The 25,230-nt window shown below is 36.6% G+C and overlaps 1 protein-coding gene across 2 annotated transcripts in view; it reads right to left on the bottom strand.

Moving 5' to 3' along the window:
• LOC134654215 (uncharacterized) overlaps positions 1-24,090 on the bottom strand; it is a 189,546-nt gene extending 165,456 nt beyond the window's left edge. The window contains exon 1 of one of the 2 annotated variants that reach the window (XM_063509684.1): positions 23,930-24,090. The gene's annotated coding sequence lies outside the window, so the exon portion shown is untranslated. The remainder of the gene's footprint in view (positions 1-23,929) is intronic. The other variant, XM_063509682.1, reaches the window with a different exon arrangement.
• Positions 24,091-25,230: the final 1,140 nt, after the last annotated feature.

Below are 25,230 nucleotides of genomic sequence, written 5' to 3'. Positions count from 1 at the left end.
GCATCCAATTTGAAGAAAACCGCCTAACACCTCAGGATCAAGAATACCTACCTAAGAATAGATTCCACCTGGTTTAATACACGACTAATATGTTACTACACTGTACTTATAAGTAATAAAAATCGTACTAAGTCACGTAGCTAAGACGAAAAATAGTCAGCATTTGCAAATAAAGTATCCTGTGTCATTTTAGCAGTCGACTTTTCCAAGATTAGATATTCCTGAAGGTCTCCTCAATTTGAAGAGAGCTTACGTGATCTGCAGCTCCGGAATAACAAATACGGACTGAGTTTTAGAACTAGCTTCTAGGTTACCTACAGTTAAAGTACTTACTTCTAAGCTAACTAACTCTCCGCCTATTACAAGCTTTTATTTAACTTGCCCTGCTAGTTAGGATGGGTCAAATCTTGAAAGTTAAATTTGACCCACTTCCCGATTGCCGATTGGGCTGAAATTTTGCATACTTTTGGAAATTGGATGACAATGCAATATTATGACGGCATAGAGCTGATCTGATAATGGAGACAGAGGAGGTGGCCATGGGAACTCTGTGATAAAACAACGCAAACTAATTGTGTTTGAGAGTTGTTAAAATAAAATGAGTATTAGTTGCCTGTGGAAAGACAAGTACCTAGTCAGCGATAAAAACTTGCTTCAATAAGTGTTCCGTGAACAAAGTTTTGTACGGAACACTAAAAATGAAATTTTTGACAAAAAATATATTTCCAACATTAACTTAGTAGATAATAATTTGCCAAAATGCACCCAAAGCAGACAAAAAACGAAATAAAGGTAAAACTCTATTCTTCTTAAGAAGTAGCTCAACGACTCAACATTGAATTAAAACAATCCTTTACGAGGTATGTATTTGAATCACGTCCTTTTTAGGCAAGCTGCCGAGGCCACTTATATAATATCAGACACTGGTAAATAAGAAAGACTGTCAATCAAAAATGACCTCTTTACTAGTTAATTATATTACGGTGCCATGATGTAATGTTGTATTTGTTTTGTTTTGAAATGCGAATGCTTTAGGTGGTCTGCAGGAGTGACACTCATAGACAAAGTACCGAACAATACATAAGAGGCTCGTTCAAAATACGACCTATACAGGACAAGCTAACGGAAACACGACTCCGATGGTACGGTAATAAACAAAATAATTAAAAGAAATAAATCTTAGTATATCACGTTTTGTTAAGCTGTTAAAAAATGGCAGATATAATACTTTTGACGGGTAGTCTGATCCACTACTTTTGATGCTAACTGTACTACTTAACTCTGTCAATTTATGAGACGTTAACTTACTGATATACCAGTCCTTATTGTATAACTAGTCTCTAACACCTAAAGGTACCGTTCAAAGACAAAAGCCTATAAATATATTATGACATCAAAATGCTTTATATAATACTTTTTATGTAACTTATTCAAGTAGGTACGTTGAGATGTGCTATGAATATAAGATTAAAATATGATCCTCATTTACCATTTACCAAACAAGAAACCTCAGTAGAGTGTTATACAGGGTGATTTAGTTATCTCTGACCAAACTCGGAGGGGTTAATACGGGGTCGTCCAGAAATCATGTGATCGTTTAGGGGTTGGGGGTTAAGAAAAATATCACGAATGATCACGATGGGGGAGGGGGTCAGAGAAGATATCACGTCTAGATTACAACAATATTACTCAAAAATTTAATCAGATCAAATAATCCGCTCTATTTTATATGCGTATTTACCTAATAAAAACATTCATCGAACCTACTTTAAAACATTAATAATAAAAGCTCGCATCATAATTAGCACGTGATCTTGTGGCAGGGGGTTGCGTTAAAATCACGTTAAAGTAAAAAATAGGCCAAATATGATCACATGATTTCTGGATGACCCCTATGTAGGTCTGTTGTCTCATAGGTACATTTCGGTGAATCAGAGTCAATGTTTTGAAAACATAGTTTTCTATAGAACAGCTGAATTTTTTTTCGCGATTTCGGGGTTGGCCCCATAGTAAAAGTTGTTCAGTATGTCCTACATATTCAGATTCACCCCTCAGAGTGAGATAACAAAATCACCCTGTATAACATGTTAAAGTCTGCCTACACAAGCGTGTGATATTTCAGTAGGTAGTAAACCGTGATGTTCACGTGTAACATATCTATTGTTCCTTTTTCCTCCTCCGGGTTTCCGCGTGTGACGCGCGTGTACACTTCGGTTGTGAATTGAGTTGTATGTTTGACTGTCAGATCTCACATTCTAACGTAATGCGAACTGTAGTATCTTACGTACCTTTAAACGAGCAATTCTTGTATTATAAAAAAAAAGGCAGGAGTGACACTCATAGACAAAGTACCGAACAATACATAAGAGGCTCGTTCAAAATACGACCCATACAGGACAAGCTAACGGAAACACGACTCCGATGGTACGGTAATAAACAAAATAATAGAAAAAAAATCGTTTATTCAGATGAAATAAACCCTAACATACATTTTTTTTTCTTCTGCCAAACTGCAGGACAGTTTGTTGGCAGAGGGAACTCCCTTAAAACATAGATGGGTAAACTTAGCTAATTTCCTAATTAATTGTTAACAGTACATCTTATTGCTTATGGTGGTAACTTTAATTTAATTTTGTCTAATAGAAACATTTTCATTTTAAATTATATAATCATGCATTCATTTTTAATTATTATATTTATGTATTTCGGGGATCTCGGAAACGGCTTTAACGATTTCGATGAAATTTGCTATATGAGGGGTTTTGCGGGCGAAAAATCGATCTAGGTCTTATCTCTGGTAAAACGCGCATTTTAGATTTTTTATATGTTTTCTCCCAGATATTATGTGTTTATTTGGAAATCCGTTACAATTGATGCTGACGTCACTGAGCACTCTATTAAGGATGACTAAACCGGGCCGGGGCCAGGCTGGAGCTCCGGCGCTTCGTTTTCTATGGAAAGCACCACGTAATCACCGATCAGCCGTCATAGAAAAATACGTGTCGGTCGCCTCGGCCCGGGCCCGGCCCGGTCTAGCGTGAGTCATCCTTTTAGCTCACTTATTTCTCTAGATATGGTATTACCTACCTTTCTGCGGCAGTCAGATAACATAAATATTAACCCAACAATTCGTTCATTGGCCAAAGCGCCTTTTCGTAACTAACAAACACTTCAATTAGGTACCATTCCAATAAATTGATACATAATCAACGTTTTATTTGCGATCTTAATGTAGTCAAATATAAGTAAAAATACAAAAAATCTATAAATAATTCCAATAAAACTTAACCTACACTAAGCCTAAAATAACCCACCCTGCATCGTACCTGGCTCAAAGGTCCCCATAATGCCTGCAGCATTCCCCCGCTGAACTGCTATGGAGACCTGTTGAACCAAGTACGACCCAGAGCGAGGATCACCACCTCTCTCCCGCAAACGCCGGCCTATTTCCCCAAAAAGTCGGCGAGCTTCCACTCCCCACGGCCCCGCTGTCTCTAATGCTACTGGCACGAAATCGTACGCCGAAGCCAGTGCGGAGTATTTAATGTGCTTTTGCTTGGCAGCAGTCTCCGCCGCCGAACCAGCACAACGTATGGTCTGCCCCAAATGGGATGCAGCGAAAGTGCTCACGCAAGTTGCATCCCACAAGAGGCAGCGCCCTCTCCGCCACGGAACCAACGTAAGGCCGTCCGGCCTCTTCCCATCCGTGCGACTGAGACCCGGCGGCTCCAACACACAAGGAACGTTTGCCGAAACCATGGCCCTCCGCACAATCTCATTAGATTATTAAATTTGTAGGTATTACTTAGGACCCATCCTCTTTTAGTACAGTCAGCAGCAGAAGTTGCTAAGCGGGCAAGGTGTCCTAAAAGATTTTAACGCGACTTTATTGTTAAAAGAATAAGAGCGTGTCTAGATAATTTTGAACACCTCGCCCGCTTAGCAACTTCTGCTGCTGACTGTACTAAAAGAGGATGGGTCCTAAGTAATACCTACAAATTTAATAATCTCTAATACCTAATCAAATTTATAAACGCCTCAAACGTCGCAAATATGTCACAATAGGTAGTAGCTACATATTTGCGGCGTTTGGGGTAAAAACCCTGGGGGCGTGGGGTCCAGTGCGCGTCGCCTCTATGAGGAGCGCGCCATATACCTAGTCCTAGACTATAGAGCAGGGGTTCCTAACCTGGGGGTAATTACCCCCAGGGGTAAAACTGGTATTTTACGGGGGTAATAAGCTAACCTAATATAACAATACAACAAACGTACACGTTTTATTTTTTATTACCATTGGGAGGAGGGGTAAAATCAGGTTCCCTAGTTAGTCATAGGGGTGACCGGACTGAAAAGGTTAGGAACCACTGTTATAGAGGCTTCTGGTGACCAGAGGGCTGGCCAACATTGTGCTCAGCGAATCAGCATTGCCATCCAGCGGGCCAATGCGGCCAGCCTTCTGTACCACTACCACCAGTTTGACACTGACATAAACGCCATCGAGAACGTAATTTACTTTCTATGCATCTCGCTCGTACTCGCATATTAGGGCAAGCGAGATGTATAGAAAGTAAATTACGTTCTCGATAGCGTATATATCAGTTTTGACACTGTCAATGACTCATGGTACGGGCTCTGGGCATCCTAACGAACGACTACGACTTAGGCCAAATTTTCAATTTATAAGTTTTATTGATGTTTTTATTATGTTTTTTACATACTTGTTTTTGTTGTGTCAATGAAGTACCTAATACATTTATAAAATCGAATACAGTAAAAAGTCTTTGAGATAGAGACGCGTATTCGTTCGACTTGAAATGTCTTTTCACACGAAATTATAACACAATAGCATTACCACACGAGTCTTGAGACGTCTCTCTCAAACCATTGAATCTTTTATTAGCCAATTGAAAATCCAATTTTGTCCATTAATGTCATCAATTCAATTCGTAAATTGAATTTAGCTATCTTGAAATATGATCGAGATAATATCGTTCCCCAATGTTAGGGAGTGAAAGATGAAGAATGGTGAATGATGTCTCTTGAGAATCTATTTTTAGGCCTTTATTTGAATTACGATTATTTAAATAAGTCTAACATAATTAAATCTAAGAAACTCGTGGCAGTAAATTTGCCTTTTGTACATTAAGTTTTTCTTTTGTGTAATATATAATAATATCTCTAAAATTAAATGTACAGACAAGTTATAATCGTACCGAAATAGGACAAACCCGTACCCAAAATGAATTTACAATCAAAAATTAGAATAATACATCACAATTTGATTCGTATAACAACATTTTCAATAATGTCAATATCGAGAAAGGAAAATGGGGTCTACGGTAATATGTAGAAGCGGTTAATATCTACTTTCCTCTTAAGCTTATCCGTGCCTACTGCCTACACCCCAAAGGCACAGGGCGGACACGCCATTCATCAAAAATGATTTGCGTTTATATGTGTGCGCGGCACGTCTGTACACGCGTCATTGAGTTTCTGACGGAATCCTGACATGCTCTCAGTAGAGCGACTTACGCACACATTCATGTCGCGGCCTGTCGCGGGCGAGGTAATCCGAATCGGGCGGGGCGGTGCGTGTCCGTTCTGTATGATAATACTATTACTTATTCTGTGCCAAAGGTTAAAGGATGAAAAGATATTTTAATTATGTAGTAAAGGATTTATTTACAGCATGCATATTATTTTTCACTACTCGAAAAGCCTTTCTTTGTTCGAACTGAAGCTGAAATATAAATCTTTACCTGATAGAGAGAATAATTAATTTTACGAATATAAATGTCATATTGGATTTCGTGTTGTCAATTTTATTGTAAACATATTTTGAGTTATAATTAAAAAACGTTTATTAGTGAATAGATATTCATATTTTCAGCGGTGAATACTTATTTATGTGTTACACTTTTGAGGCATTTATGTTGCTTACATTTCGGTCCTTTAAACCCTCCCAATGCTTAAGATATTGATTACCACCAGGAAAGAAAATTAGAGATGGAACCTCTCTTCGTCAGGTCAGTCACGCGGCCGCGGTAGGCCTAAGAAGCGCTGGCTGGACGTCATGATAACGGACCTGGAAGAGAACAATCTCACACCTGAGGATGCCGAAGACCGGGCAAAGTGGAGAAGACTGAGCAGGAAAGCGGACCCTGGCGTTAGGCCGGGAAAACGCTAGGTTGAAGAAGAAGAGGTAACAATTTTCAAGAATTCTAGTACTTTCTAATCTTTCGTAAAATTTAATGCCTAGTTTAATGTAATAAGCATATCATTTTAAAATGAGTTCGTATTTCGATTGTATGGAACCGGCTATTTGGCGGAGGGTTCGTGAGAGGGCAATGAAAACGGGTCATATTTGTACAAAAAGTAACCTATTTACTTTGCTCTCAATCGTGTGCAGCAAAACTATAAAATACTTTGATGCAGATTGCATATTTCAGTCAACATCTCTTATATCGAAAACGGCTGCGTCGAGGAGATTGATTTATGGAAACACTTTGAACTTCTCTGTTATTTTCACGAGTGCAGTGTTTGTGTGTCGATATTAAGTTTGGAATTTCCAATTCTATGAGCTACCGGCTATCACAATATTGTTGTATTATTGGTTGGTTATAGTTAATAAGTTTTAGCATTTCCGGTTGAACTTCAAGATGGCGAAGTTGTTTCGAGAATATTTTTTTTTGCTTTTTTGATTTTTAATGTTGTTAAAGTTCATTTTTAGTCATTTAATTGGTATTTTAAAGAAGAAGTAAATATCCAGGGCCCCTATTCGACATGTACAACTGTCAGATTTCGCGTCATTTGAAATTCAACTGCTGAAGTTCATTTGAAGTTCATCAAGTGCTGAAGTTCATTTGGTACAAACAATAATTTAACAAAAAACAACTTTGTTTTATAATTACTTTAAGGTTTATAATGGTTTGGTTTGGTTGTCACCTAACTGTGGATTGCTAATGTCAAATTTTGACAAGTAATGATTCCAAAGGTAGACTTGGTTCTCTATGACCTTCGGCACCATCTTGGAGTTTTTGACGTGCGAAAGGGTAATTTATAGCAAAGAGTAAAACTTTTTTTTTTCAGTACGTAAGTTTACATGAATTAATGACATCTTGTGAGCGATAGACCAACGAATGCGCTCTAGGCGATGCGACGGCGAGTAGTGTAACTTACGTGACAATTTCCATCAATCAAAAAGGGACTACATTGCTGATGGTCGATAAAGGCTATTAATAATTGAATTTTAACAGCAAGAATGCCTTATTGACAAGCGATCTTTTTGTTGAACCCACACCTACACGTCAAATAATGCTTGCTCCACACATTCTCCTATAAACGCTCAAAATTGAAAAACAATGAAACAATTTACTCATCACCTCTCTCAACTCAAGCTGCCTATTTCTAAACCACGTTAATAAACCACAAGTTGTACCTTAACACATTTCGTAAACCACATATTCAGAAAAGTCCGTATTTTATTACTAAGTGGAACATGAATAGCTTGTATTACTTTTTTGGCATAAAAATAATCTAAATTAGTCAAAATATTTTGACTAAATATTGCGCTACTGCTACCTACTATATAGGTACCTACTACCTTAGTAACTTGGTAACTTTGTCAGTCACCAACTATTTTGATGCTACCTACAAAGAGCATCAAAATGGTGACTGACAGGTCAGGCTCCGGTCTTGGTAAGTAATATAGTCAAATACAGTAGGTCATAAGACCTAACATTACTACCAAGACCTAAAAGTACCTATTGTTTAATATGTATCTACTCAGAGATGATTTTTAATTAAAGGAGATTAAATACATATATGTTATTCAACTACAAATAAAAAAAATTGATCTATTTCAGTTTACACATTTTTTTTCGTTTAATTTTAATAAAACATTAAAGTTTTTAAGCATTCAACTTTATTTAATTTTCTTCACTTTATTATTTTCTGATATTTAGGTAGGTATGGTGTTTCAGGTTGGTAACAGGAAATAAGAAAACCACACCTCTCCAAAAACTCTGCTGGTAATTCACATCTGTAAGTTTAAATATGAAACATGATAAAAACACTTAAATTAAAAACTTAATGTCTGGGAGACCGAGTTTTGCTCTGGAAACATATAATAACCCAAAAATGCGCGTTTTCCCAGAGATAAAACCTAGCTAGATCGATTTTGCGCCCCCGTAAACCTCCATATAGCAAATTTCATCTAAATCCGTTTAGAGCCGTTCCCGAGATCCCCGAAATATATTATACATATAAATAAATAAATAAATATACAAGAATTGCTCGTTTAAAGGTTTTAAATACTTATAAATAAATTATTAGCCCTAAATCCTGGTAGTGAGTGTAGTGACCTACTAAGTGCGGTAGGGTGCCCTTCTGCAGGCTGGCCGCTTGCCCCGCTGGATAAGAATGCTGATCCGCATCATCAAAAGCATACAGATATAAAGCGCTTTGACAGCTCCTCATATAGAGGCAACGCGCGCTAGGCCGCACGCCATAAATCTAAGCTAAAGTCTTAAATTCGAGATCATGAACATGAAATATTGTTCGCTATAATATTAAAATCATAGGTATTAGACCTATGATTTTACTATTATAGCGAAAAGTTAGCAGGAGACGGCCGTGCCGTGGTCGTGATAGGTACAGCATGCGTGGACCAGACAAGCAAACCCTGAATTATGTCCCTACCTATTTTACTATACCTTTGTTCACCATTATGTTCACCTATGTATATTTACTCTTCTTTCCAAGATAATCATCTTTTTCAAAATGTAACCCGTATAATCGGGCTGTATAATTGCCTCAATTTTTTTTAAACAAAGTTGTATGTAATCTTAATTCGATAATTAATGATGTTTTACATATTTATCATATACTATTTTGCAAATTTTTCTTGGATATTACGTTGTTTATTTCGATTGACGTGTTTATTATTTTCGTTACTATGACAGCGTTTTTTTTTCTTTTTTGGCATTTACTACAGTAGCCAGTGCAAAGAGTAGTATAATATATATATGAGCCAGTGTCATGTCGATATAAAAACACTTTAAAAATGGAAAGGTTGAGTCCTCAATACAGTGACATTATAACTCAAACAAGAACCATCCAAAGGGGGGCGGGGGAAATTTCGTTATCTGCCTCTCTGTCACTCTTGCATATACGAGCGAAATTTAATGGTGGCAGATAACGAAATTGGTTTCGCGGCAGGCCCTCTTTAAACAAACCGCCTTGATTCATCAATGTTATATTTATTAGGAACAAACGTTGACTGCCGACTGTCCTATATATTATACTACTCTTTGCTGCCCACTTCTAGCGCTGACGGTACACCGCGAAAATCAATAAAATGCTGCAAATGGTGTTAAAGGTCTGAAAATCGGTACGATTGATCTTTAGGACATTTGAAACAATTTGACCCGAAGCGCCAACAAATAAAAAAAAACGAGAGGAGTTATGACGTCATGTTTTTTTGTATGAAATAAAAAAAAAATGTTTAGAAACCTATCGTGTATGGTATTAAACGAAAGGGCTTTCTGAGCCAATGCTAAAAATATATCACATAGTTACATTTCAGTCATTTTGTTTAAATTATAATAAAAATAGTTTTCAAAACATACCAAGTTTGGGCTTCTCCAGATACAATACCATAATTTTTTTTTGTAAAATATACCTCAAATTATCCCTAATATCCTCATATCTAACCCTAATAAAGCAATTTTGAAATTATTTACATTTAGGTTTTTTTTTAATTTTTCAATTTTACAAAGTGTAATAATAGCCCTGCCGAATTACTCAATACGAGTAATAATGTCATTCGGGTAAAATAAGAGTATTGAATGTTGCTTTTTCTACTCCCGTACTTTTATTTGTCATTTAAAGGGTCGTGCACACACCTTTAAACCCCTAACTCATAGTTATCAACACAAGTCTTTAGTCTATTCCCCAAAAAAATATTTGTGCATACACGCAGTATCTTTTTGGCACTTTTACGATACTTCGTGTAATCACCATTTAAAAAATATTGTATGGAATACATTGTTTCCAACCTAATTTTAATTGTCATTTCTGACAGATGAGTAAACCATAGACATGTTTTGGTTAATGGTACGATTATTTTCATCTTTATAGGGCTGTATCTCCTAAACCGTGCGTCGTAGCACAAAAATAATCAAATTTTTGTTCCCCTTTGAAACTCCTAAGTAATATTTAGAAAACACGAAAAACAAAAAAAAATAAAGATTTTTTTTTATAGGGTTGTATCTCCTAAACCGTGCGTCGTAGCGCAAAAATATTAAAATTTTCATTCCTCTGTAAGAAACCCTAATTAATATTAAAAAAAAACACAAAAAAGAGATTAAAAAAAAACAAAAAAAAACTTTATAATGCTGTATCTCCTAAACCGTGCGTCGTAGCGCAAAAATAATCAAATTTTCGTTCCCCTTTAAGAAACCCCTAAGTAAGATTTAAAAAACACAAAAAAAGAAAAAAAAAAGAAAAAAAAAGAAAAAGAGGAAGAAAAATATTTATAGGGCTGTATCTCCTAAACCGTGCGTCGTAGCGCAAAAATAATAAAATTTTCGTTCCCCTTAAGAAACCCACGCACTGAACAACCTATCACATTAGGACATGAAACAATCATCATCATCCATTTTTATTATTATTTCATTGCATTTCAAAGTAAGTGCTTGGTCGTAGAAATAGTATTGTATGCAACGTTGTTTAACCGAGTCAAAAAATACTAGTGGCGTCTTTATTAACAATTTTCGGTTGTTGTTTGTTGTTATTGTTACTCACGCCACTCGCCTTTTTTGACCTCTCTTAAACAACAGTTGCATAAAATACTATTACATGTTCCTTTGGTAATATCTAAGCTTTAAGTAAGAAAAAGTTCTGATGAGTGGGGGGTGGAGAACTCGGGAAAGGGGGGACGTTAAAGGTGAGTTGTTTCGGTTAATTCTTTCTTAATTATTACATAGACAATTTTTACTACGACTTATAGATTCCGAGATATAAGCGACTTTCTGAAAAAAACCGTTATATATTAATTTTATGCTTTCTTTTTAAATATTTAATTGAGAGATTCATAGATCACACTATGTAAAATTGAAAAATAAAAAAAAACCTAAATGTATATAATTTCAAAATTACTTTATTAGGGTTAGATATGAGGATATTAGGTATAAGATTAGAGGTATATTTTACAAAAAAAAATTTACCGTATTGTATCTGGAGAATCCCAAACTTAATTGGTATGTTTTGAAAATTATTTATATTATAATTTAAAAAAAATACTGAAATGTAATGATGTGATATATGTTTGGAATCGGCTCAGAAAGCCCTTTCGTTTAATACCAAACACGATAGGTTTTTAAACAATATTTTTTTATTCCTTACAAAAAAAGATGACGTCATAACTCCTCTCGTTTTTTTTTTATTTGTTGGTGCTTCGGGTCAAATTGTTTCAAATGTTCTAAAGATCAATCGTACCGATTTTCATACCTTTAACATCATTTGCAGCATTTTACTGAATTTCTCGGTGTACCGCCAGCGCTATATAGGTATACTTGGTCAACCAGATCTTGACAGTAGAAAAAGTCGGCAATTTTGAAAAATGTAGGCGCGAAGGGATATCGTCCCATGGAAGATTTGAATTTCGTGCCTTTTTTTACTGACAAGATTTGGTTGACCAGCTATATACATATTATACTACTCTTTGCCTACGCCTTTGCTTTAAACTTTTTTTAACAAGTTTTCACAGACAATTAATAATTTGACATAGACACATCAAGGCGGTTTGTTTACAAAGGGGCCTATCGGGAAGTGCGAAAATCGAAACTCAGCTATTTGCCTCTTTATCGCTCGAATATGCAAGAGTGATAGAGAGGTTAGATAACAATATTTCTAATTTCTGACTGTATTTTTCTTTAAATATTTTCAAATATAATTAAGTTGCGTTGTTTTATCACAAAGTTAAAAAGACTTAAAAGACCACTGTCTGTATCATCACCATCAGATCAACTCGATGGTAACCATAAAAATATTGTATTGTCACCCATATTACATATTATGTACTTATGTAAATTTTCAGCATCATTGAACACCCGAGAAGTGGGTCAAATCTAGACACGCGGTAGCGTGTCCAGCCAAGTTCAAAGAAAAAGGAACTGGCGACGCAGCAACCGTGTGTAATATTACACGAACCATTTCGAGCTACTTTTGACCCCTTCACAACTTGAAACCTACTTAACCTACACACATGAAATTTGGCACATGTATTCAAGTCCCTTAGCTTGTTCAAAATACACTATTTCATAAACATAGCTCAAACAGTTATTGATAAATTAACGTTTAAAAACCGGCATTTTTGTGACTGACTGACATATAGATCAAAAACCTAACCCACTTCCAGGTGACCTAGAAACTTGAAATTTGGCATCAAGGTAGACTATTAGGTGTATATAGAAGGAAAAATGTGAAAATTGGAAATGATTGATATTTTGATGGAAAAAAAATAATTAATACTTATAGACCAAAAACCTAACCCACTTCTAGATTACTTAGAAACTTGATATTTGGCAAGGTAGACTATTAGGTGCATATAGAAGGAAAAATGTGAAAACTGGAAATTATTGATATTTCGATGGAAAAAAAATAATTAATACTTATAGACCAAAAACCTAACCCACTTCTAAATGACTTAGAAACTTGATATTTGGCATCAAGGTAGAATATTAGGTGCATAGAGGGAAAAATCTGAAAACTGGAAATTATTGATATATCGATGGAAAAAAACATACTTATAGACCAAAAACCTAACCCACTTCTAGATTACTTAGAAACTTGATATTTGGAATGAAAGTAGACTATAAGGCGTATACACTTTTTGACAATTAACCGCGCGTTAGCGAGGGTCTCCTTTTCAGCTTAGGCAAACTGCTTTCATGATGAATACTATAGTAATTTCTGTACAAAAAGTAATGATATCCCAACAAAAACATAAATGTGAAATGAGAGCCAAGTTCAATATTGAGAATATGTGTCGTTGTTGACTCGCCGACAAAATAATTGAGATCTATATGGGTGCCAAGTTCTGTGCTGTGTAGAAAATCCTGAAATTATAAAGGATTTGTCTTGGCTAGTTTTAACGTATAGGCATATAGGTAATATATATTTTTCTGTTAGTTTTTCAAAAACTTGGTTTGTTGTTAAAAACTAGCCAAGACAAATCCTTTATAATTTCAGGATTTTCTACACAGCACAGAACTTGGCACCCATATAGATCTCAATTCTTTTGTCGGCGAGTCAACAACGACACGTATTCTCAATATTGAACTTGGCTCTCATTTCACATTTATGTTTTTGTTGGGATTTAATTTGCATGATTTGATTGGAACCACATTGGAACAGACAGACAACCAACGGGACAGATAAAACTAAGTAAAAGCTTGAAAAAATGTGGCTTTTTCAATTTCTATTGCAACTTCAGATGAAAACGGGGTCTCTATTGTTTCCCAAATAGTTTTAAGCCATAATGTATTGTTTGCTCGAATTTTCGTTAGTCATAATTCATTTAGTTCAGAAACGCGTCACTTTTCAGGATTGCCATAAAACAAATCTAACCTAACCTAACCTATCTATAGGATAACCTAACTAAAATCTTGAAATGTTAACGGTTTCAGTTTTATGAGTAATGATAATATGACAAACAATACATTATGACATAAAACTTTATGGGAAACAACGGGACCCCATGAAAACGTCCTTATTGAAGCATAAGGACCCTTAATTTATGGAAAGCCACATATAACAACCAATTCGAGGCTACTAGGTGGCAAAATACGACTAGGTAGGTCAAATACACGAGAGTATTAAAATAAGGATTTATATTTGGCCAAATATTCTTGTGACAAAGTTATATCCCTAATTGTTCTTATTTCGCTCCTCTACACCTGTGGCTGCAATCGTCAGCTGCACATGGTCCTATCAAACCGGATCCAGAGGAGCACGGATGTCAGGACGCAAAGGAATGTTCCACACGCCTCCGCACACAATGGTTAAAACGCGGGGTGCTCTCGAAAGAGAGAAGTTGAAACATACCACGGATGCTCAGAGTGAAGTGCCATGCCCAAAGAACTCCAAAGAAGAAGAATTTATGGATCGCGCAAGCCAGTTCAACGCGAAGGCGCTCAGTTTGCAGATTCAGCCCAGCGCGAAAGAGGGTAGCATCAAAACTGAAACTGAACATGGTTATCACCGATCTAATACTTCAAATAAAACTTCGATGTCTTCACTACAGGCAAAAAAAAAACAATTAGAGTTAGACGCCGCCGAAGCTAAAGCTAGGATCGAGAAAGAGTTAATAGATAAAAAGCTAGACGCTGAACTCGCTAAGCTGGATGAAGAATATTCTCAGAAGTCCCGTTGCAGTGGAGAACAACGATCTATTTTGTCCGAAACATCTCAAAAAGTGGAACAGTGGCTCGAGAAAAGTCGCCAAGACGATCAAGACGAACGCGTTCTCGCGACCCCTTGGCAAGAACCGAACCCCGGACCCAGCTCACTTCAAACCCTAGCACAAGCAATGGAAAAACTAGCTACTACAACTCAAAGTGCTAATACTCGCCTGTTATCTCGATTAGCCACGTCTAAGGACTTACCGTTATTTAAGAAATATATAACTATACCTAAACTTGAGATGGAATCAGCTGTTATCGCCTGCAGACTCGCTGACACAATAGCGCGCGAACACAGGTTGACCGCCTGCACACGATACTTCTGGACCGATTCCTTAATCGTTTTACATCAAATAAAAAACGACACGCGCAACTATAAAGTTTTTATCGCTAATAGACTTGGCGAAATTGATGAATTATCTCAATCCTGTGAATGGAATTATATACCTACCGACTTGAATATAGCTGACAAAGCGACAAAGTTAAATACTTACGAGTTGAATAACGACTGCGACTGGCTCCGCGGCCCTGAATTCCTGTACTCGCCGCGGAACACCTGGCCGAAGTATGACGCTGCAAAACAAAACATAAACAAAGATCAGCTGTTACAAGTAAACACGCTATATGAAATAAAGGATGAAGACTTACCGATGCATTCTGGCGGCGTTGGACGCGCGAGGTACTACCAAACCTTCTACCACGACAAAAATGGTGCCAAGAGGGCAAACAGCTAAAAAAAGGCGATGTCGTGGTAATCGTAGACCCAGCGATGCCTAGAAATGTCTGGCCCAAAGGACGGGTCCATGAAGTTCACGCTGGCGCCGATGGGCGCATTCGAATCGTCGATGTAAAAACACAATCCGGAATGCTTACCAGACCAGTGGCGCGTTTAGCGTTGCTCCCCACAGCTGATGATGATTGTCCTTGACGGACAATGGGGCCGAGAATGTAGACGACGCAATGTACTGGACCTGAAATGAGTAACCTGAAACATAAAACTTAGTAATTAATATACATTTTAGTTAAATATTATAAAAATAATATGTAGGTACTTACCTTGCTTACCACTGCTGTTTTCTATGTGTGAATAAAGTGTGCGCGAGAGCATGCATATGTGTGCAACGAGCCTCGGCTATCGACCAATCAACGTCAGTTCCCTATACGCTTCCGAGCGATACACGCATGTCCATGCGCTCTAACACTTACGTCAAAAAGTATCCCTAGTTGTTCTTATTTCGCTCCTCTCCACCTGTGGCTGCAATCGTCAGCTACACGACCGCTGTCTTGTATAAGCCATTAAAATTCATCATGAATAACCCCACGTTGCGTTGTTATAAATTTAATTAAATAAATAATTATTTTATTTTATTTATAACAACTAATTAGGCATAGCGTCCAATTTATAATATGACACAGGCACTAGTTCTTACGAATTTTACCTTAATTTATTAATCAAAGGACCTGTGGTAAAAGTGAGAAGAGGTTAATAAGCAGATGCACCAGCTAGTCGCCGACGCTCCGCTTCCCCCGGGATTAGCCCTTAAGCCTGCACCTAATAGACTGGCTCATAGGGGGCTATGAGCTTGCTGTTGCGTCAATTTTCATTTTTAGAAAAAAAAACTAGTCTACTAACTACTAACAACACAATAAATGCTTATTTTGCCGCATTCTTCACTATCTCTCCCTATTTCACTGCCATCTAACCCAGAGGACAAAAATATAGCTTATTGTGGCTACTGGCTACTCCGTCTTCCTCATGACTCATGATATTTTACTTCACCATAAAGTAATTGGTGTAATATCAAATGATATTTTTCACACAAGTTACAAGAAGTTCATTGCTAAGAGCCGGGGTTAGGACCCACGACGATTGGTTTAAAATTTAAACTTTATATATAATTTGTTACCTAGTAATTATACTAAATCTGTTTTCTTTTTGACATTTAGTGGTATATGTATTGCTGTATGTTTATTGTCAAGTTTTTTTTAATTCTGGACAATTGTCATATATTCGTTTTCATGATAGATCTACACCAACGCAACTGCATGTCATGTTCTTGCGGTTTATTTTTATAACGCCAAGATCAAAATTTGACTGTTAACTCCATCTTGCGTCGAGTAGAGGAATCAAAAAACTATAGAAAATAGAAATGCATTTTACTCTATGCCATAGAATCCCCTTTTAAATGTCATAAATCCAAACATGGCGGCCATACCAATAGACAATCAAGTCTAGCGATGAAATGATTTGTTTACATGAGATTCACTGACAGATAATGATCTTTACCTATTCGACAACCCACGATAGTTCAGATTCAAATGAACTTCAACATGCGACGTCAAAATTGGCATGTCGAATAAGGCCCCGAGCTATGTGTCCTATATTTAGTTTTGTAGGCCGTATCCGTATTTCTTGTCAGTAGTACGAATAACTTTGCTAAACTTTTATCGATAATCCGGTTCAAAGCCGCAAAATTTGCGGAATCCTGTCAGAAACTGATCGATGGGCTATCAACCTTAATTTGGCTGTTAGGAAAGTTTTTAAGGCTCTTAAGAGGTAACGTAAGTTTACGCTGACTTGGACGAAAATAGATAAATTAAGCCCAGTTTTTCGGAAGCAAAAAAGTGCTAGTGCTTGTGATCAATTTAATATTATCAAATTTATCGATATCGGTAGCAAACCGCAAAAGCAAAAATTTCTAAATCATAATAACAAATGTGAGAGGTCACAATAAAGCGATGTTCGTATGTTCTCCTCTACAGGTCGCAATTCTTAACCGATTCTTGTGAAATTTTGTGACCAGATTCTATTATTAAATAGATTTTTTTGTCGATCTAGGTTTGGGCGTTTGGGTATCGACTAATTATGGTGCTACTTTCCCGAACTAGTGCGGGAAAGAGCACTTTCCGTGCGTACCTACGTCGAAAGTTTAAAGTGCCACATGTACTGTAAAACGTAGTACGATACACGTGCGAATAAGTAATTCGCAACTCGTGTCGATTTAAAACACTCCCTTCGGTCGTGTTGTAATTTTTCGCCACTCGTTTCTAATTTCCTCTTTTCCGCACTTGTATCGTAATAATAATATTATGCCAAAAAAAAACGATTAATCTGTCTGTCTTTAATTACTACGACTATAATTATTAATTATATTCCTTCCCCACGTACGCACTTAATAATACTTAGTAGTGCGTAGTGTGCGTACCTATAAATGTGACGTCAGATGACAAAGGCTTTGTTAGCAAAGGCTCTGCTATTAATCTTAGTTACCCACCGTTGACATAGGGAACTGGTCATTTGGACAATTGAGAATCTTATATCAACGTCATAAGGTACAGAAATGGTCAACTGTGTTGTTGTCAGTACATTACGACATTTAATTTGCAGGGATAATGAACAATCCGTCAGTTTGGATTAAGAATAAGAAGAACTTTGAAAATGGGCGAATACACGGACTTGATTGACCTCTATTTGATTTTATCTCTTGAAATGCCTGCCTGAATTATTATATTATGTAGTGATATTCCGACTACAGTTCTAGAATCCCAACATAGTATAAAACATAGTACATAGTATAATTTGTAAACCCGTGCGAAGCCGGGGCGGGTCTCTAGTAAATAATAAATATAAATAAATATGTCAAAAATGTAGGTACTAAGCGCTTGATCTATATTATATATTCCGTCGCCGGGGTAGAACATGTTGACAAGATTGTAGGATTCACAAGACATACATACTGGTAATCTGTTTAGGAGCCCGGGTTGGGGCGGGACGTGTTCTGCCCATAGCTATTCCGCTTTGTTTAACGATGTACGGTTATCGCAGGGGATTGTAAACGTGGTTCTGCCCGATTCAAACTTTAAGATAGGTACGTCAAATATTATTTTTGTATGAAGAAGAAACGTCACATTTGACACTGACATATCTAATCCATATCGTATCTAGCCGTAATATTTGACGTATCCTAAAGTTCGTATCGGGCCGATTTTTTTCACCAACTTGGCACGTTTTCGTAGCGCTACATGCGTAGCTGGTTCTTACGTTTTCCCGCTTTGTAGAGGAAAGCGACTACGAGCGCCCGCCGAGCGGGTTCCCGGCATTCAATGTGTTAACACTGTCCAATTTTTTGCTTTGAAGCAATGGTAGCGTAGCCTATCGGGAAAGCGTCTAACTTAGAATTGGAAGGTGCGGGTTCGAACCCCGGCTAGTAGCAGTGAGTTTTTTGAAACTTATGTCGGAATCACAGATACAGAACATTTTATGAATGCGAAAGAGGCAGACTACAAAGTGACTACAAATTATAAAACTTGACCACTTTTGAGTTTCATAGCGGCCGCTAGCATATAGAATAGAATAGAATAGAATAGAAATAACTTTATTCGTGAGCACAAACACAAAATAGAAAATTATACATAACAGAGAATAAAAGGATAAAGTGCCACGAAATGGTCTCACCTCAGCATGTTGCTGGCGACTTCCAGCGCTGATCTTCCGATACGGTATAGGTATACACGATCTTATTGTCAGTTTCAGTGGTAATATATTTTTGGAACGTTGGCTCGTAAAGATATTTGTGCACTCGACAGATCCTTTCAGTAGTGAGGTGAGATAACCGTCGTCCAAACAAATATTATTCAAGCCCGCGATATGTGCGTCAAATATTTGATTTGCCACGGTATGTTATGTTAGGTTAGGGATGTGGGTTGGTAAACAATAATAGTTGAAGATATCTTTGTTTTGTATTATTGCACGTAGTTTAGTACCAATGTCCGCTGGGGTAAAGAGGTTCTGAGATTACTATTTACCATCATCTGTGTCTGGTACTAGTTTTCAGAATCACTACATAGTATAAAACAAAGTCGCTTCCCACTGTCTGTATGTCTGTCTGTAGGTATGCTTAGATCTTTAAAACTACGCAACGGATTTTGATGCGGTTTTTTTTAATAGATAGATTGATGCAAGAGGAAGGTTTATGTATAATTTGTTAACCCGTGCGAAGCCGGGGCGGGTCGCTAGTTGTAATACAAAGAAATTAGATCGAGTAAACGTTTAGTACAACTTCTACACGAGTTTGGGCTCATTATTTCATTAGTGAGGACGTATAGGTATATTAATTATAGATAACAATATAGTTGGATTGAAATAAGATATGAAAATGATAATGAAGGCATGACATTTTCTTGATAATAGCTTCGGGCCCGAAAAGACGTGTCCGCAAGATAGTGTATTATCAAAAAAATATCAATTTGTTGCTTTTTCAGGTTCAGTAAAAATACAGAACAGTAATTAGCTGTCATATTGATCCTAGAGTTAGACCAAGCTAAGTTGGCAGCGGTTGTGATAGCCCAGACTGTGCGAGTGTTATTTTAAACGCAATATCTTATTATTCATCGGAAGATCGGCGCTGGAAGTCGCCAGCAACATGCTGAGATGGGGCCATTTCGTGGCACTTTATTAACCTCCTCCGTTTTTTTCGTCGCGACGAAAAAAACGGAGGAGGTTCTCAAGTCGACGCGTATGTTTTTCATGTATGACCACGCGTAACTTTTTACAGAGTAGTTCGATTTTCATAATTATTTTTTTATTGGAAAGGGTATACCCCGAAATTGGTCCCATATAAATTTGGAAAAAAATCCAACCTTAAGTTTAATTTAGTTTGTAGTTAGTTAGTTGTAAGTGTATGGACTCAAGGTCTGAAATAAATGATTTTTATTTTATTTTATTTTTTTATTTTTTTTAAGGGTAGGAAAATAGGGGATGATTGATTTTTCACTCACCGATTGAAACTAAAAATGGAAAAATAAAAACTTTTTACAAAAAAAACCGACTTCAAAAAGGATGAAATAAAATATTATCCTTTTTGAAGTCTATGCGTTACCAACTGATATGTTTCAAGTCGGTGCCAAGCCAAGTAGTAACAATACCAGTCAAAAATAATCAGCTTTATGCTTTATAAATCCCATTTTTGACTAGTATTGTTACTACTTGGCTTGGCACCGACTTCAAACATATCAGTTGGTAACGCATAGACTTCAAAAAGGATAATATTTTATTTCATCCTTTTTGAAGTCGGTTTTATTTTTTTTTGTCACTATGTTCTTTTTGTGTAATTATGTGTATTGTCTGTGTGTTTAGGTACTAATAAAACTATTCTATTCTAAATAGATTTTAAACGTACCTACGTATATTAGATAAAATAGATAGACATGCTTAAAAGGAGGACAAAAGGAAACGTTCGTTATAGTTAGGGAGGCGAGGTAGCTAAATGGCGTAATTCAACGGCGCCGTCGAGACCTATCAAAATCGAAAGATAAAATAATTTCGAAAAGAAAAGCTCGTATGGCAAAAACCATTTTAGCGGTGGGTTTGGCGTGTACGGTTTTTCAAAAATGTTAAAAAAAACAGTTACTTGGGCATTCTCGAGCGCGTCAGATATTCATACTACGTATGCCCTGAGTGCCTCTGATAACAACGGTATACTAATCTGCCGGTTTGCGTGGTGGGGGTAGGCATATAAAGTAGTCAAAAATGCAAAAAAAAAAATTTACTCGAGCGCGTCAGATTTTCGGAAGGGGTGTTAAGTAGGCCCCAAGGAAGCTTCCTTTAAAAAAACTGACGATTTCGGCGTGACGATAAGTTACGATGAATTTTTGAAAATGCAAAAAAAAAAAGTTTTTTTGAAATACTCGAGCGCGTCAGATTTTCATAGGGGAGGTTTATCTCGGTATCCTGAAAGCATATTTTTTTTAATCTGACAAAAATGTTGGTGGGTTCTCTTAATCTGACCGAAAAAGGTTTTTTGGTTCAAAAAATTCCGTGGCCGCGCTTTTTATTTGGACAAAAATGTAAAGAGACCTTTTTTTGTGTAAAATAAAATTACCTTTTTTGTTTATTTAAACTTTTTTTTGTAAAATGTATCGTTCGCGACTTATATGCCGCAACGCGTTCTTAGGAAGACGAAATGGCTCCTCCACACTTCCGGTCATGCGGAAACCGGCAGATTTTGTATTTTTAGTAAGTTTTAGATTATATTCTTCAAAATAAAAAATAAAAAAATCGCGCTCGAGAATGCCGGATTAAAGTTTTTTTTTTTACAAGTTCGCGACCCTATAACTCGGCGGCGTCAAGGACTTATCGTCAGATTAGTTAAATTTAGTCTTTAAACACTAAAATCAACCCCCAATATCTTAATCTGACGCGCTCGAGTATTTCAGACTATCCATTTTTTTTTACTAATCTGATCGTCTATCCTAGGCGCGCGTCACTACATATAGAGCTAAATACTTTACAAGGTTGTTCTATTAGGTCTAAGGTATCTCTCATATCTTAAACTGCCACGCTCGAGTATTGCCGAAAATTCCCCTATTCGCCTCCCTAACTATTATGTAACATGTGTAAACTCACACGTGATAAAAATTAATGAACTAGCTAATTTGGACTATTTTTGAGCTGTGGAATGTAGCGTGCGTGAGCATGAACATGTACTTTAGGTATTTGCTTATAAATATCTAACTATTACAAAACAAATTTTGCTTGGGTTGTTAAATCAATATTAACTATCAAGGTTTGAGGTACGGAACACATGGAGTAATACTTAACTACCTTCTTTTTTTATAGAGGTGGAATGCGTTAGTACATAAAAATATGAAATACGTATTGGAGAAAGGTTTTCATAGTTTTGTAGGACTGACCAAGCCACAATGGCCTTTCACTGGTAATTCGCCGTCAGAAACCTTTGGAAACCTGCACTAATTGACGTAAGAGAGCTCGATTACGAGAAGTAATTAAATTAAAAGGTTGGCCGGTGAAAGATTAGTAATTTAGGAATAGTAGGGGCTTATCTACCTAAAATATTTTACACTATGCATGAAATAAACCACCAGAAGATCAATGGAGAAACGTAGGCAGCAGTTATTTTAAGTCACAAATTTTATTTTAAAACCCGTATAAAATTATAAAGAGTAGGTTATTTGATTGTGACGTCACATGCTAGTGTTTCATATAAATTCCATAGTAGCAAAATCGTTTTCATTTCTCATGCTCTGAAAGAGGGTCATTGTTGTTCTACAAGGTGTGCATAAAATGATACGTTTCTGCTGCACTTGTTAGAGCATTTTAAGTTCCAAGTTCCAAGTACGACTACCTATATGAAATTGTTGACGATAAGTAATTGAAATTTGGGTATAAATAGATTTGTTATACAATTTCCATTCTGATATTTAACTCTCCATCCCATAAATAACGATACTTTTGCCTAAATTGTTAATTGAAAGTACCCTCAAGATTTACTATAAAATTTTCTACTTTCTCATGTAAGTATTAAAAAAACATATGCATTTTATTTTCCTCGTATTCGAAATGAAAAGTAGAGTGTTTAACTCCGGTGAAAGGCATCATTTCAGCCTCGGACTATTTACTACCTCGGCAGAAATAAGTGCCTTTCATCCCTTGGAGCTTGGTTCTACCACCTATCTATCTACTACCTATTTGACAGTTCGAAAAAAGAAACGGATTTGACTAGTAGTCAAATACCCTATTAAGTATTTACACCGTAAAATACTACATGTTGTGCTACTTACTTAAGTGTACCTAATAGAATGTATCTTGAAATTAACCGAGTGATAGTGTGTTATCACTCGGGTAATTTCGAGCCATTATTGATAACTAATAAGTCCAATAACCTACAACATCAACCTAATCAGCGTCTAACCTAACGTAGTAAAATATAGCATTTAATTTTAAAACAAACAAGATAACACTATTATATAATATTAAACAATATAAACTTAATTATGTTTAATGTTCTACTCACGTTATCATTTTAAACTCCGCGAACTCTGATAAGAAACCACATTTAAATTTAAATCATTGCACAATATACCACATGTTTTCAATGAATGACTCATACAATACTCATACAGCGTGTGTGTGTGTTTACTAACTTGCCAGAATGTGCTCAAAATGGCAAGTCAATCGTAAATAATTGCAAATTGCAAAACACTTCACTAGGTCAAGTAGTACTTGTGAATTAAGCCGTTCATTAAGGTATTTGCGTATTTAAATTGACAGGCTTACCTAGTATTATATATTAGCTTTATTTCAAGAATTTAAGCCCAACAAACATTTTTTTTTAAACACGTATCTATTGAAGGTTTGATCATTAAATACTGATCCAAAATGCATAAGATTTGAACTAAGTACTTAAATTCTTTTTTATGAAGGTAGTCTTATTTTCTTAGGCTTTAGGATTCCAAAAAACATTATTAAACTGGCATTTAGCGTAGGTAGTTAAAAGCAAAATCGAAAATAAATTAACTCTGTACTGGACCTATTTGCACTGAATACAAAACACGACAAAAACACTTGTCAAGCGAACGGCATGAGATTGCCAACGGTCCCACGGTGTCCGTCAAACCGGCTAGCATTCCATACGCTCTCATTAAAAAAAAACTAGTAAACTTACCTTTAGAATCAATCCAATGTATTCACACACTCAATTGAACACATATCAAAACTTCACTTAGTAAAATCAAAGAAATGTAATCCAGGATTAATAACACTCGTGATTTTAAAAACACGCGACAAGAGAGTTCGGGGAATCGACAACACGTCTACTCTCATCCGAGCTCTAAGCGACACTGACTTTGGTGATTGGCGGATTGGCGCGCCTTCGAACGCCAAATATTCCATTAGCTTACAGAACTCTAGCAAATAAACTGAATAAAACCACTGTAACAAAAACCTTGAGATCTATAGTGTCTATGCGTAATCGTAGCACAGTTATACCGGGGACTAAGCGGGCGATGATGTAAGCAATCGGAATAAGAGCTTTGTATGATCGTGAGCGGTCCATTCTCGATTCCCAGAGCCACAACCTACGGTCATTCAGGTATGTGAACCTCTTAACACTCCATTACAAAATAAACCTTAAATTATAGTTGTAAAGTCGTAATTCGCTTGGTAGTAGTTTGTGATAAGGCTGCGTCGATATCACTGCGTCTAGGAGAGCGGGAGAGCAGATTCATTATAAGGCGGGTGGGAAGGAGACGATTGTTTCGACATTTAGATGATTGAACTGTGAAATTTTTATATTCACTTTGCAAAAGCGCATCTTGACAATAGTGCATTGTTCCGTTATAGTGATGCGCTTTTTCCAGTAACATTCCTGAGTATTCCTGACAGAAGGGAATGAAGGGAACCTTTAAAATAATGTTTTATCAAATTATCACGGAATTCCTCCGCTAGTAATTTTATGATGTTTTTCGAAGCAAATGTACGGCTTAAGGTACCGTTCGGATTCAGACTATACCAACATTACTGCGGCAGTATTGCAGCGCGACATTACTGCCAACTAATGACAAACACTACTTATGTACTGTGAAAAATCCGGGCGGCAACATCGAACTTTGCAAATGTCAAATTAAATTTTGTGTATAAGATAAGATAATATTCATGACGTTTCCTACGGCAATGCAGTCAGCTGCATTACTGCAGCATATCACGCTGATATCCTGCAGCAGTATTGCTTGATGTCTCGTCAAGTTCGTGTCAAAATAACATCAAAACCAAATCCATTTTGTAGCAAGCAGAAACGTCTGCGAACGATGCGATGCATAGAAAATAAAAGTGGAAAAATCCACTGTCTTGGATGAGACTTGAACCCACGATCACTGGATCACCAGTACAGTGCTCTGCCATCAGAGCTACCAAGACCTTACCTAATACAGCGAATATTTCCACCATACATATATGAGCCAAAGGGAG

This window comes from Cydia amplana, chromosome 14 (genome assembly GCF_948474715.1).
Source record: "Cydia amplana chromosome 14, ilCydAmpl1.1, whole genome shotgun sequence".
In the NCBI taxonomy this organism is placed as follows: Eukaryota; Metazoa; Arthropoda; class Insecta; order Lepidoptera; family Tortricidae; genus Cydia; species Cydia amplana.
The sequence above is the reverse complement of the archived record's forward strand: the minus strand, read 5'-3'. Positions and strand labels throughout refer to the sequence as shown.